Below are 14,139 nucleotides of genomic sequence, written 5' to 3' on the forward strand. Positions count from 1 at the left end.
GGCACACTCCATCCTGTCCCCTTGTTCCGGTGGGCTGTAGGTCTGCAAAATGATGACTTTATTTTATAGTACAGCAAGCCACCTTTTCATTTAGAAACTGTTTAATATGCAACCTGCAGATGAGGCTCTGGCATACATACTTTCCTGTGTTTGTTCCTCACTTGGAGGTTGCTATTGAAAAACTGAATTTTGCTTCAGAAGAAATCAATGTACAAAAAGAGCTGTGGTCTGGTTTTTATAGGTGCTGAAAAGCATGAAAAGATTAAGTCTCACTGACTTTTCAGTAACACTTTGAAGAATACAGAACAACTTGACTTTGGTATTATGTTATCTAAGCTCAATTTAGCCTCATGCCAATGGTGGTAGCCACACTTTGAAGTGACACCTGAACTGCTTTCTTTGGACTGGCGTCATCTGTGCATGGTGTGAAGCCCCTCGGGGCTGCGGTACCTGTCCTCAGTCTTTGGACATATGACCTGTGGGGCTGAAATGCTCCCGTGCAAGTTGAAAGGGAACACCCATGCCTTTTTGTGCACGGGAGAAGTTTTGGGAAAAGAGCAAAAGAATTGCAGCAAAGAAGAGGAGGCAGCTTGTGTCCTGTTAATAACTAATGAGCTGTGTTAACTGAAGTTTAGATTAGCCCCTCTGGCAATATGGATCAATATCTTCAGTTAAAAGCACCATCATGCATAATGTAGGGATAATAATGTAGATTTAGGTTTATAGTCAGCTATAAAAGGATAACTGAAGTCAGCTCTGCAATGCAGGAAATCCTCAGCTCCAGAAGAACACACCTGAAATGGGGACTCGTGTTCCATTTTAAAATTTGGCATTTCTCAAGACATTCTTAAGGCTTCAGTTCTTGCCTTAAGATCTAGTTTCATCTGTATCCTGTGTAATCGTTGCACAAAAGGATTACCTAGACATCTATCCCATAGTTGTGAAATGATAAGTTGGCAGCTTGGATGAAGGTGTTAAAAGGATCTGTATAAATGCACAGGTACCTACATTAGGAGTCTGTAAATGTTTATAAATAACCAAGGAAATAAAGTAAGAGGATATGTTTGCTGAGTGCTTAAATATTCTGTTGACTTTAGTGGGAGTTTTGGCAAAAGCTAATGGCAGGCTGGCCCCTTACTAAATAGAGCTGAGTGAAACAATTTGTGATTAAGGCTATATCAACTGTGTTTATGTTAGGGTTTAAATGAAGTGTGCTGTGTTTGGGGCTTAGAAAGGTCCTGGCAGAGCTTTTGAACCTGTTCTTAATTGCAAGCTTAATAACAGTACTTAGTTTTCTTTCACCAAACTTTTATGAAATTTACAGTTTGCTTACTTTCATTATGAAAGTCAAGAAATGTGAAACCTTGAAGGATTTTTACATTAATGCTTCAGAAACACTTGAATTTGGAGCTCAAAGCAAGCTTCAAGGCTTGCAAAACCACTTAGCTTGGAATGTATAATACACTAAAAGGCAATAGTCTGCATAAATTTTTGCCAACTGAAACCACCAAGCACCACATAAGATCGATTAGGACACGATTCTGCCAGGTGCCAACATGTCCTGTGAGTCACTGCGCACTTGCAGCTCTTTGAAACCAACAGAACCAACTCAAAAGACACTCAGTACTTACTGAGATTGGATTTCTAACAAATCAGTAAAAGATTCTGCTATATTCATTCTGCTATATGTTTTGACTCAAAGAAGAGACTAAAAAACAAACAAACAAACAAAAACACTCTCAGACCGTAAAATTAATAAAATCACGGAGGAACCATCATTTCTCCTATCATAATGAATGCAAAGCAAGCAGCTGAGCTACCAGATAACACGAGGCATATTAATTTGGAATTACAGAAGCATTTGATAGCAAGGCAATGGCTAAAGTTTTATCAGCTTTTCCATTATAAGCCACCATAAAAATCTTCTGAAAACAGATAGTTGGTGTATGGTTTCTGAGCCTCAGAGGCATTCTGAAATTTGCATTTGATTAAGTAGTTACCACGAAAAGAAATCAGTTATTGTTATGGCATTCCTTATAAACATTCAACTTAAGTTTAGGGGAATTAAGTTTATTTGGGCTTTTATTACCTATCAAACTTTGGTCCTTAACATTAATTGCAATGCTTATTATTCCATAACTGTAACAAGAGCTTCCTTATTTTAAAAATAACCTGTAAAGGAGAGGAGTTGCTGCGCATTCTTTATGAGTACGTGCTGAGTGTTCCTGATGTAGATACATGCAGCTGACAATTAGCTGGTAGTGCCAAAGCATGCACTAGAAATACAGTCTAATAACTGACTCAAGCCAGATATGTTTTCTGTGTAGGAATGGAATCTTTGTGCTCTTTGGTGCCTGCGATGCTATGCAAAGATCATTTTTACTTACTGCCATAACACAAGTCTTCAGTGATCCTCAAGCTAGTAGCACCCCTGTTTTGATCTGGACCCCAGTAGGTGGGCACTTTCTAAATATGAAAGGCAGTTCAGTTTTTGTTTCAGCAATGTCACAGGCTAAAAAGGAATGACACAGAAGGAGCAACTCAGCACTCACTGAAATCTAGCCGGGCCCCCTTGGGCACCAAGCAAAAGCAGTCTCCCCGAGAAGCACAGCAGCTCTTGCAACATGCCAGCAGTATGACACAGACTAAGGGGAAGGAATAACCGTGGGCAATTAGAGCAACCAGGACATTATGGCGATTACCCAATTTGCACTACAGCCAAAAACCAGGATAGATGCTGCTATTCTTGTGACAAGTGTCATCCAGTATTTCATGGCATGGAGCGGTTAGGACTCAGAGCCTCGGTGCTGGGACTTACTGCAGGAGAGCACCCAGCAGGGAAGCTGGGTGTTGCACCACTGACTCAAGGCAAAGAATGTCAGCGGCTGAATCACAAGTGCCACTTCCTATGGCACTTTGTTTTTCTTTCCAGGATTCCTCTGACTGCCTGATAGCAGTCAGATTATAAGATCTTTGGAAAGCTGAATATATCGAAAGTCTTGGACCAATTTTGCGCTTGGTGCAATGCAGTCAGTCAACATTGTTGGCTTTGTCTCTGGGTTGAAGCTGAACCATTAACTTCCTCTAGTCCATGTAAAGGTAGGAATGGTAGATCTAAATTTAAAATATTTCCTTGTTTTTCTTAAGCATTGACTAGCCTTCTGGTTCCGTAGTCATTTAAGGAGCAGTCACTGTTTCCATTACAAATTCTTCTTTCAGGGATTTATCATTGCAATAAAAACATATTCTTATGGCAGAAATATACTCCCTGCACAAATGCTCTGGTGAAGGAAGATGAGTTTAATTGTCAAAAATTGCTGCATCAGAGCAGGACACAAGGAAAAGGACTAAAGACTTGATCTGAAAAGAATGTCAAATGCTTGTTTTTAAGCACACAAGTAATTTCATTGAGTTCCAGAGGTTTGTTTACCCTTTTTAATAAAAAAGCACAGGCACCAGAGTAATTAATAGTTGATAAAATAGTTAATAAATAAATGAATTATACTTGTTTACACTGATAGACCATACATTGCCTAGCATTCATGCAAATAAGAGCTACATCTGCCCATTAAAGAAACAAAGACCACAATCCTAATACAGTAAATAAATAGTACCATCTCGGTTGTGTCAGGAATTTCAGGTGCTTTGTACCCTCAGCTCTTCTTCAACATAACTACAAGAAAGCCAAGCTGCTAAGAGAATTGTCTTCTACCCTCTAATGGAGACAGGCTTGATATGCATCTTCCTTCTACCTGCTCATAATATCTATCTTATACAGATATAATAGGAAAAAATAATATATATTACAGTTATTGGAATTGGACTACTCTGTGACTGAATGATGTTTCTGTAGATAACCAATTGTTCTTCTGAGACCAGAACTCTAATCCATCCCTTCAGCAGCAGAAATTGGTCCTTTTTGTTATGAGCATTAACGCTCAGAAAATTATATCTGTTTTGTCAAAAGTATTTCCCAACACAAGCCTACAAATGGATCCACATCTGCATGAAGCCATGATGCAGGTAGAGGATGACTTTAAAAAAAGGCTGAAACTACTGATCACTGAGCTACTTACTGGCACAAATTTTAGTGTGCATATAGTAGTATGCTAAAGGAAGAGCAGAAACACTTATTAAGGAACTAGTTGCAATCCTAACCATATGTCTAAAAGAAGTATCAAAATATTAATTGTCTACAGTAGCTGCAAAAATTGTGTGAGATTCTACAAATATTTAAGCATAACAGATGCACAGTATTACCTCCGGATGACACTAAGAGATGGGGTCCAAAACAACTAGTGAAGGAATATTTCCTGTTTTTTTAACATCATAACTGTAGACCTTGCAAAAAGTAGAGAGAGAAAAATTGATAGAAAAATTGATAGAAAAGTGAAGAGAAGCCAACGAAGAAAGATCTTGAACCTATTTGTAGAGTTTATGCCTCTTAACTAAATTCGCTACTGCAGTTACCACAAACCCACATCAAATATTCAAAGAAACTGCCATGCCCAACATATTTAGTGAGCTGTAGGCCAAAAGCATATGTCTATGGAAATTAAAGAAAGAGGTTTTTGACAAGCAAGCCTACCAATATTTTATTTTTTCTTCTCCCATTGAATTGAGCTGTAGGTACTGATAAACAACAGCAGTTGTATACAAAATAATTCTGCTTTCAACAGCATCCATTAAGAACACGTTTTGACAATTATTATATTTTTTTTTTCCTGTGTGGTCCATTGTGTGTATAGCAATATCAGAATAAGAACACTTCTAGTTTATTAAAGTACAATAGCACACTCTAATTACCCATTCAGGTGGTTTTAATATTTACATCCTGACTGAAATGCAGTGAAGAGACTGCAAAAGATCTGCTCCTCTCAGCCCTCCTCCTAATGTTGCATCTATCACTTCTGGGGCTTCAGTCTCACTCCATAAATAATTTTTAAAGGGACCCATATTTAGTGTAAAATTGTTATGTAATGTGGCAAAACTATTACATAATACAGCATGCTGAAACTTACTTTTTGTTTTCTTCCCCAAAAGAGATGTTCTGGTTCTTCATATACTGGAATGGCAGTCATGTGAGAGAAGTACAGAGTTTCCTCCAACTCAGTCCCTAACTAAACAGCTCTACAAGTTCAATTTTAGCAGGCTTTGATCAAGTTTAGGGAGACCTTATTGAAACAATCTTTTGCATATGTTTGGCCTGCAAGGCTCGAATTACCAAAAAAGTCAGCTGTAGTAGTGACCGGCAAATAACTTTGAATAAATTTACAAAAGATCCCATAGTATCTTCACATATAGGGACAGAAAAAGCTAACAACAACAAAACCCAACAGAGCTGCAAATTACAGAGGTAGTTCCACAAGTAAAACTGTTGGAGACGGGGAATGAAGAATCAGGCTGGGCACTGGGTGCTTTTAAATCCAGGTGCTGTATTGGGACTGAATCGGAGTCTAGTCATATTTTTTGTTTAACATATAAGATTGAGAGGCTGGAAAAGCATCAAACTGAAAAGAAAAAGCACAGCCCTTACTGAAAATAATTTTAGAAAATACCACAGAGGTCTTTATTTTAAAGGAAGATTTCTGGAGAAATTTACCTTGGAGCCAAATTCCCCTTTCTGTATCACATGCTTCTCTCCGTGGATTGCAAGTGGAAGAATATGCACGTCTGGGGGAAAGATATGAGGAATGTTTTTTAATTTTGTTGACTTAGACCTTCTTGACATGGAATTTATCTCAACCTGCTCTTGTTTCTTATTGGACTCCTAGTCCACTGAGCAGTCCACGGAAAGGTGTTCAGGGAAGTGAGAGTCACCTGAGGAATTTTTATAGGAGTTCTCCATAACAGAAAGAGACACCTTAATACCTAATCTTCTAATCTTTCTTTTTTTTTTTTTTCTTTTCAGCTCATTTCCTTTTAGCCAAGGGAAAACTGAAAGTAACAGTAAAACAGGTAATAAAGCTGACAAGGAAGTGTTGTGTGTTCAAGGTTGAACACATCAACCCATCCTTGACAGTCTGTGAAATCAGCCAGCTGTGATACCGGACTGACTATTAAAAGATTTTATTTCCCTAAATTACGTAGAATAAAAATGTCGCAGGCTTCCCACCTGCACTTCCTAAGGGGATTTCACTTCAGAGCAAGCTCCACTGTAAATGCTGGCTTAGCAATAAGTCATGCGGAGGCTTTGTGCATGTGGTACCTATTACAGAGGCTGGAAGCAGCTCTATGTCTCCTGCAGTGGTGTATGTTTCTACAAGAATGGAAACTACCTGCTTTTAACTGGTACCAAACATGCTTGCTGAAGGGACTAAGGCCCACTTTGTAAGCTGCTTTGAATCATAAGGCAAGAATCTGGGTCAAGCCTCGTCCCTTTTACACAGCAAATGCACAACAGCTACGTGCTTTGTATGTTCCGCATCCAGTCTCAGGACTGGATGTATACCCAAGATAACAAAGTGTTGCACTCATTTTGCTGAAACAAATTCGAAGTAACAAATAAACCAGCTGAGGATACTCTGGTGAACAAAACCACTCCTAACAGTTTTCCTCTTGCAAGTGTTATGCTGTTTCTTTAATACTTAAATATATCAAAATGGTGCTTAGTCCCATTTAGTCTGACAATGTTGTCAAGTGCCACGCTGTTTCAGACAGAAAAATATTTTACAGTCATATCTTCTCAAAGCCGAAGTCACTTTAAACCAGTAGTCTATCGTTACAAACATCAGGAACTCACATGCCTTTGGGCACTTGCAGCAAAAAGCTTTTACTGAGAAGGGGTCAACACACTCAGATGCAACAAAACACTGCTGATGCAGAAAACTTTGTCATATTTAGTCAGTGCGTTACAATGGACAAGAGCCATTTGGGAAGGGCTCTGTCTTAACAATTCCGCTGCATCTCTTCACCTCCACTGGCACCGCAGTACAAAAAAGTCAGCAAAGGATTCTTTGTAGAAAAAGAAAATCAAATAGGGCTGAAAAGTTGTAAGATAGCATTATTATCAGATTCTTCTTAGGGGTAGACATTCACATGAAGGAAAAATCATAGGAAAGGAAGAGTCTGCCATAAAAGACTATTTGGTGTGTAAGCAAAACAAGGAATGTCTGGGTCTGCAACAGGTCAGTGACAAGAGATAAAGCAAGATGTAGGTTTGCCATGACTCAGCTCAGCAGTCTGGTGCAAAACCCAAAATAAAAAAAAATAATAATTTTAAAATGTCTATAAAATTTGGTCTTCATTTTGGCTGAGGTTGTTCTCTAAGACTTCTTCATAAGCTGTTTTGGGGCTGGAGGGTTTCTCTTCCTATTGATTTTAAAATACCTGCCAGTTTTCTTACAATTTTGCTCCAGTGTTAAGCGCAAGGCTGAATTTCCACTTACAACCCACACATTATTTACTTTCCTCATTCACATGCCTTGGAGTTTATTACCAGCCTTTGATTTAGTTACTTGAAACACGGCAGGTACATATGAATGGATAAAGTGATCCATTAACTGCAGTAATGCTGTATTCATAACCAATGAATTCACACTGCTGATAATTTCAGATTATTGAATTACATGGGAGTTTTTTTATATTAATTGTTAGGTATAAAAAAAAAAAAAAAAAAAAAGAAAGAAAAAAACATTGATAGTTTGTAACACTTGCAAAATCAAACTTTCAGAAGTTAGGAAATCACACATTTGCATTTGCCCCAACAGCCTTAATTTTGACACATTTTGTTCAAGCTAGGGATGAAATGGAGAAGTTGCAGAATGAAAGATACTTGGGAAACCCCAGGTTTCATGCTTCCTAATTTTGATGTGTTGATTTTGTAACAAGACTGAACTTCAGATGAATCAGGGCCCTTGAGAAGAAAGAGCCCATGACGAAAGCAATAGAAGATCATACCAGAACACACAAACACGAGGCCAAATTTAGGCTGGCCAGACAGATAAATATCTGGCGCTTCCTAAACTTGGAGGACTTGATTTTCCACTTTAAAAAAGGAAGTGTGAGTTTCAAGTGTGCCTTGCTAACTCAGATTTTAAAGAAAGCCTACTCTGTTCCCATGCAACCATATCAATGGGATTTCGGTGCTGACCGCTTGTGATTGCTACACCGAGGCCAACTGCTGGAGGAAGCAGATGAGCAGTCTCGGCTACCAGCCACACACACCGTATTGCCCGTGGAGAGAACTGGTGGAAGAAGGCTCCTGGAGGGGGGCAGAGGAGGGGTCTTTTCCCAGCCTTCCCCCAGAGAGCTGCTGCAGCACCCCAGTAGCCTGTTGGTTCATCACCTCTCCTGCTGTGCTGGCTGCAGGACATGCCAGCGTTGGGTTGTGGTGCTAGGAAGCTTCCCTAAGCTCTGTGGGATCTCTGCAAAGCTTAGGATTTCTGGAAAAACAATTTTGCAAGACAAAATAATGCATTTTTTTTTCTACATTAAGAGCTCACTTCTTTTCCTCCTGCCACACAAGTTTGTATGTGCACACCCCTTACGTACCTGTATTTCAAAGTCCTGTTGGAAGCAACAAAGATGTTAGAACTTCTCAGGATGAAGTAACAAGAACTTTTTTATACTGAAATGGGTCAGGGCTCCCAGACGTGCAGGTAGGCCAGCTGCCACCCCTAAGATTAAAGAGATGTTAGAGTCTACTTCAGTGCCTCAGGTTCAAGGACAATTTTGTCCTGCGTTTCCTCCTTTCCTCCAGTGAATACCCATGTGTGGGGTGCACATTGCTGGTCCAGGTTATCCCAGTAAAATTGTTACCACTGACTTCAGGGTGACAGGAACCCAAAGCAACTTTTACCAGTTTCCCTGAATGAATCAGAATTTTAAATGTGCAAGGCAAGTGCTGAACGTCTGCCACAGCTGTTACGGGAAGAAAGAAAAAAAATAATAATGCCATTGTAATAGCACATTTCTCTCTCAAGAAGCTTTAATGTCAGGAAACAAAATACCCAAGTGCAACTATTTTTCTGACTTCTTCATTGTTGGGGGTTGCCAGAAGAAGGTCTTTTTGCTTCACAGACCACCACAAAGTTGAGACATGGAGAACAAGAGATTGTCCACATGACTCTTCTGTGAAAGTTCTGGATTTTCCAAATGGCAGTTTACAGTTACATGTTTATTCTTTTTTTCCAGTCAGCGAGTATTACAAAAATAAAGGACAGAAAAACAGAGGTTATGCTAATATTTCCCAAGTGACTATCAACAGCATGCAGTTTCAGTCCCTCATGCAGATGATGGTAAATTTTCTCAACAAGCTAAAGCAGACACAGTCCGTAGACAGACAGTTGTGGAATTATGTAGAAGATAATCCTTTGTAAAATTCTTATCTATAAAGCCATATCAACACTTGTTTTTAGGTGGTTCTTTGAATTATTGGTAACATTCAGCATGTTCTCTGACAGACGCCAACAGCAGAGGTAGTAAGGAATTTTCAGCAGAGCTGAAAAGCCCTTAGGTGAGCAAGTACGTCTATCACTGTTAAAACATTTCTGCAGCTGGTGAAACTACCAAATTTCTGATCTTCTGCCAAACACATTCAATAGTTGACGACTGACATTTAGACATTTTTTCCTTTTTTATCAGATTTTCTGTCTTAATAAAAAAAAAAATCAAATTATTTAAATTCTGTGTAATTGACTAAATACTGAGAATGATGGCCTGTTTTACAGCTGTCCAGTACGATTCACTGAATAATGCAAAAGGTAGACTTCAAGTGGTGGAATAAATTATACCTTGCTTCCTCATTGGGATGTTGGTAATAGATAAGCTGTTCATAAACATTAAATGTAACAACCCTTATTTGTGATTTCTTCTTTCTGAAAACCTCAGAAACTTCTGAACCAAACTTAATACAGATTGATGAACCATGCCAAAATGAGAATGCTCCTGGACACAAAATCATATTGTTGGACAAAAGCACAGAGTTGTCTTCAGTAGAAATATTTCTGCAAAAATCTCGCTATCTTTATCATATAATTTGTCATTTGAATTTGGCCTGTATTTTTTCTGTTTTCCAATGTAAGTGAACGACAATCATTTGGAATGGAAGGATCTTTAGTATGTCCATATTTCCCACTGTGAGTTTACGTCATTCTGTTGAAGTTAACCTGGTGAAGAGGTGGAATGGGCTCTAGGTATTTACACGCTTCATTTTCTGTGCTGTATAATTCACCAGGGATTTGGTCCAAAGCTCAGAGAAGTTAATGTGAGTTTTTCTATTTCTCTATTGCAGATCTTTAACTCTTCATTATCTTTCTGAACGTTCACCTGCAAAACTCCTTCCTTGGAGCTTTACTTTTTCATTTGAAGACCCACTGGAGAAGCTCATTCCAGATCTGCAGCTGTCCTGTTTTTAATCTTTACCTGATTTCTTCCTTTCTATAGAAAGGCAGCTTGGGATATTCTCTGTTGCTCCCATCTCTTTTCCAATTGCACCATGCATGCTCCTCAAAACCCATGTCACATGCCTGTCCGGTGTGACAAAGCAGGGACTAGGAGCTACCTGGTTTTGTTACTCTGATTCATGGTGGAATTTATGTTTCCACCACATATACATACAAAGTCAAATGCTTTACAGAAATCTATTAGAATCAATGCTCCATTCTCCAGAGCTATGAGATACCATAGGCAAAGGAAAAATACAGAAAGAAAAAAAAAAAAAAAAACAAAAAAAAAACTTGTTTTGGACCTGAACTTTTCTTGGGAGTAACTACATAAGCAATATTGTGGCACTGAGCTTAAACTCTTTAGCTTTGCTGGACCCAAACTGACTCGCACAGAATCATCTTAGCTCTCTCTGGAACCACTGCACTGGTCGAGCTGCAAACTAAATCATCTTCCCATGCATGATGGGAAGAGATGACTCAGACAAACTGGTTGTCTCATCTAAAAGGATATTCAGGCAAAATACTTGGTTGCAAATAGTTGAGCTCAGTTTTTCCTGTCAAAGACTTTAAGGAGCATCAAAAGAGAACAATAAAGTTCACTAAGAACTTTCGGACCTCTCAGCCACCTCACTTCCAGACAACACCTCAGCCACCTCTCCCCATGACAGGTAATACTAAAGCCACCAACTTAAATAGTTGAGGAGTTTGTCAAGAACACTATATACCGCAATAAGCTAAAATCATTGGACCTCAGGACTGTTAGCTAATGTGAAGAAGTAAACCAAGAAGCAAGCATTGGTGTGTGCCAAAAATGTTCTCTGGTGAGAACTGCAATGTTTATGGATGAAAGTTGCTGATGTGATACACTGTCATAAACCAGTTTTTAGGATACAAGGTGTAGAACTGGTTGGCATTTGGGCCTAAAATTGATAGAAAGTTAGGAATACTTGAAATGAAACTTTGTTTATTTAAACAGACATATATATTAAATATGTATATTTATATGCTCAAATAATATGCTCAAATAAATATGTGATTTGGAAGATCTAGCAGGTTATAAAATTAGGTCAGCTAGCCTCTGGAACAGGTTAGCTGGTGCATTTTCACTGGCTGGAAATAGTTAAATAAAAATTATACATCTTTATAGATGAAACTTCCCATCACCACCAGCAGCTATGAGCAGGAATCATTCAGTGACATTCCAAGGCTTCTGTTACGTAGGAGGCCAGCCGGGATCATCATAATGATCCCTTCTTGTTTTAAAAGCTCTGAATACTATATGCAATCCCTGTAATTAATCTAGCTCCATAGGCTTCTATTTACAAGGCAGTTATTTTGGCTGTCTGTATCAGGAGAAATAACTAGTTGCAGCCAGTCAGGGTTTATTGAAAGTAGGGAACTACTATTTGGAGCAAAGTCTGTTTCTAAAAAGCTTGCTGTATAAGTCTACGCTCTCTGGAAACACCGAAGTTGATCTCTATGACACATCCTATTTGCTGAAAGTTTACGGGAGATTGACTCATGCAGTTTTATGTTGTGCTCTGTTTAAAATACTATTTTTTTTTGGTTGAGTGGTAGCTGTTTCAGTGGTTACCTTTTGGTTTGATGGTTTGTTTTTATAGGGCAGAGAAAGTTTACCCAAATTACGAGGAGTTGCCAGTACTGCCTGAAGAAAAATGTCATCCTGACATTGATTTCTTTGGGGAATGAATCATGCAGCTATATAACTTTTAGCAGTGCTGTCTGTCTAGATTTGTGATCTTTTTTCTTTCTTTTAGCACAAAGTTTGTCACTTGAAACAATGCGTGATGTCTCGTCTTAAGAATATTTATAGTTTAGCCTATGTTTACTAACAGTTCTGTTCTGTGTCACTCGTGTCTGGCATATGCATCATCAGTAGTTCCATTTCGGTATAGAAACCCATAATTTCACTTTATATTTTGTCCATATGCATCATTTTTGTGGCTATCTTTTATCCGCGATGGGGCATTACAAGGAGGCCTTCTTAATGATAGAAACCATAATGTGTCCCCAATATAGCACAGCATAGATAATTGTAGACAGGAGTTTAGGGGTATTTTTGGCTTTGACAATTAATGACTGCCTGCATGAAAAATTTAATGCATTGCATCACATAAAAAAACACCAAAAAAAAAACAATGGCACATTTCTTCAGAGAGTTCCCTTGAGCTCAGTTAATCCAAACAAAATCAAAATGGCCAGATCTTTAAATCAGCACAGGCAGAAAACCTAAGTAATGAATACAATTTTATGGAGTTCTTCAGGCCGGATCTTGCTTACTTGAAGAGCTCCACTTAGGAAGAAAGGGATGAGGAATCCCAGGAGCAGCAAAATCACAGTAGCAGATGTTTGTAGTCTGGTTCTAACCCCACATAATTAGAATAACAGACAAATCATAACTTCTCATTTTCTCATCCGTGTTTTCTTTTTAAGATTGCTTGAGTCCTTTGTTTTCATGCTCTGTTACTGTGCATCCTTGTTATTTATTAAGTGCTGCTTGATGCAAATATTTGGAGATATGAAGCCATTGTGTTTTTGCTGTCATGTTTTTTAGGGACTCTAGTCAAAAAATCTCAACTATTGCCTCCTTGGAAGGAGGCTCAGAATTTAGGTTTTGTCTCCATCACCCTTCCCACCAGGAGGACCAGAGACACTCACCGAATGTGTGTCTGTACGTATGGCATGGCATGGCATGGCAGTGGTGATTGCATGAGGTGGCGTCAGCACCGAGTGGCACCGAGGCACTGGCATCCACACGCAGGGGAAGACTCACAGTTACTGACTCATTCCCCACCACAGATCCTCCTGAAGGGAAGGCACGTGCTGTCTGTGAATAACTTCTGTCAATTACTGCTAAGAGGCAGTAATTCATTTCCAGATCAATTAAGTCTAGAATTTAAAAATAAAAATAAAATGTTATTGCAGAAAAAAGGCCAGTTCCAGCTGGGGAACTGGCAGAAGCAGCATCCAGCAGGATGCCAGTCTAAATCCATTTGCAGTGCTCATCTGCACCCTGGTGAAATCGGTTTCCCACTTGCGTGAGCAGGCACGGCGCCATCCTGCTGCATGGGTACTGGGGCGGGCAGCCAAGCGCTCATGCGCACGCACTGACTGTGGGCAAGCAGGGCACGAAGCCAACCCCAGGAATGTGGAGGCAACAGCATGGCCGGAGCCTCTGCATGGATTCAGCAGCTAATGGACCGTGTCAGCAGCACGAAGCTGGAGTCACCTCGGGGATCAGCCAAGCAGCCTCCTCCACTGCCGGAAATCATTTTTGTCACCAAGGGATCGGGTCTTAAATTGCACAAGAAACAAAGAGGGAGGAGAGGAAGAAGAGCAATTGGAGATTTCTTAATGGCGGCTTGTGTGATCAGACTCTGCTTACCCTTTGCATAGTCCTTGTTCTTTTGATTAGGTCATTGGTTTTTTGGGAAAAAACCATCTGATGGGATGCAGAAGGGTGGATGCTTGCATGTCAAATCTCTTCTGTGCTATATAGGCAGGGAGCAGACAATATCAGAGGCAGCTTCTTACCATTAACTCAGCTCTTCACAAGTTCAGATTTTCTCTGAATTGCTTTTGGCTGGTTATAGCCCAAGGGTACGAGACCTCTCTACCACAGCATTGGACAAAAAAAAAAAAACCACCCTGCCAGGATGCACTGGTTCCCCTCAGCACGTACTGCTCTGACCAAACTGCAAGCACCTAGCAGAGAGTGTGGCAATTTCCT

This window comes from Anser cygnoides, chromosome 2, assembly GCF_040182565.1.
Source record: "Anser cygnoides isolate HZ-2024a breed goose chromosome 2, Taihu_goose_T2T_genome, whole genome shotgun sequence".
Taxonomy (NCBI): domain Eukaryota; kingdom Metazoa; phylum Chordata; class Aves; order Anseriformes; family Anatidae; genus Anser; species Anser cygnoides.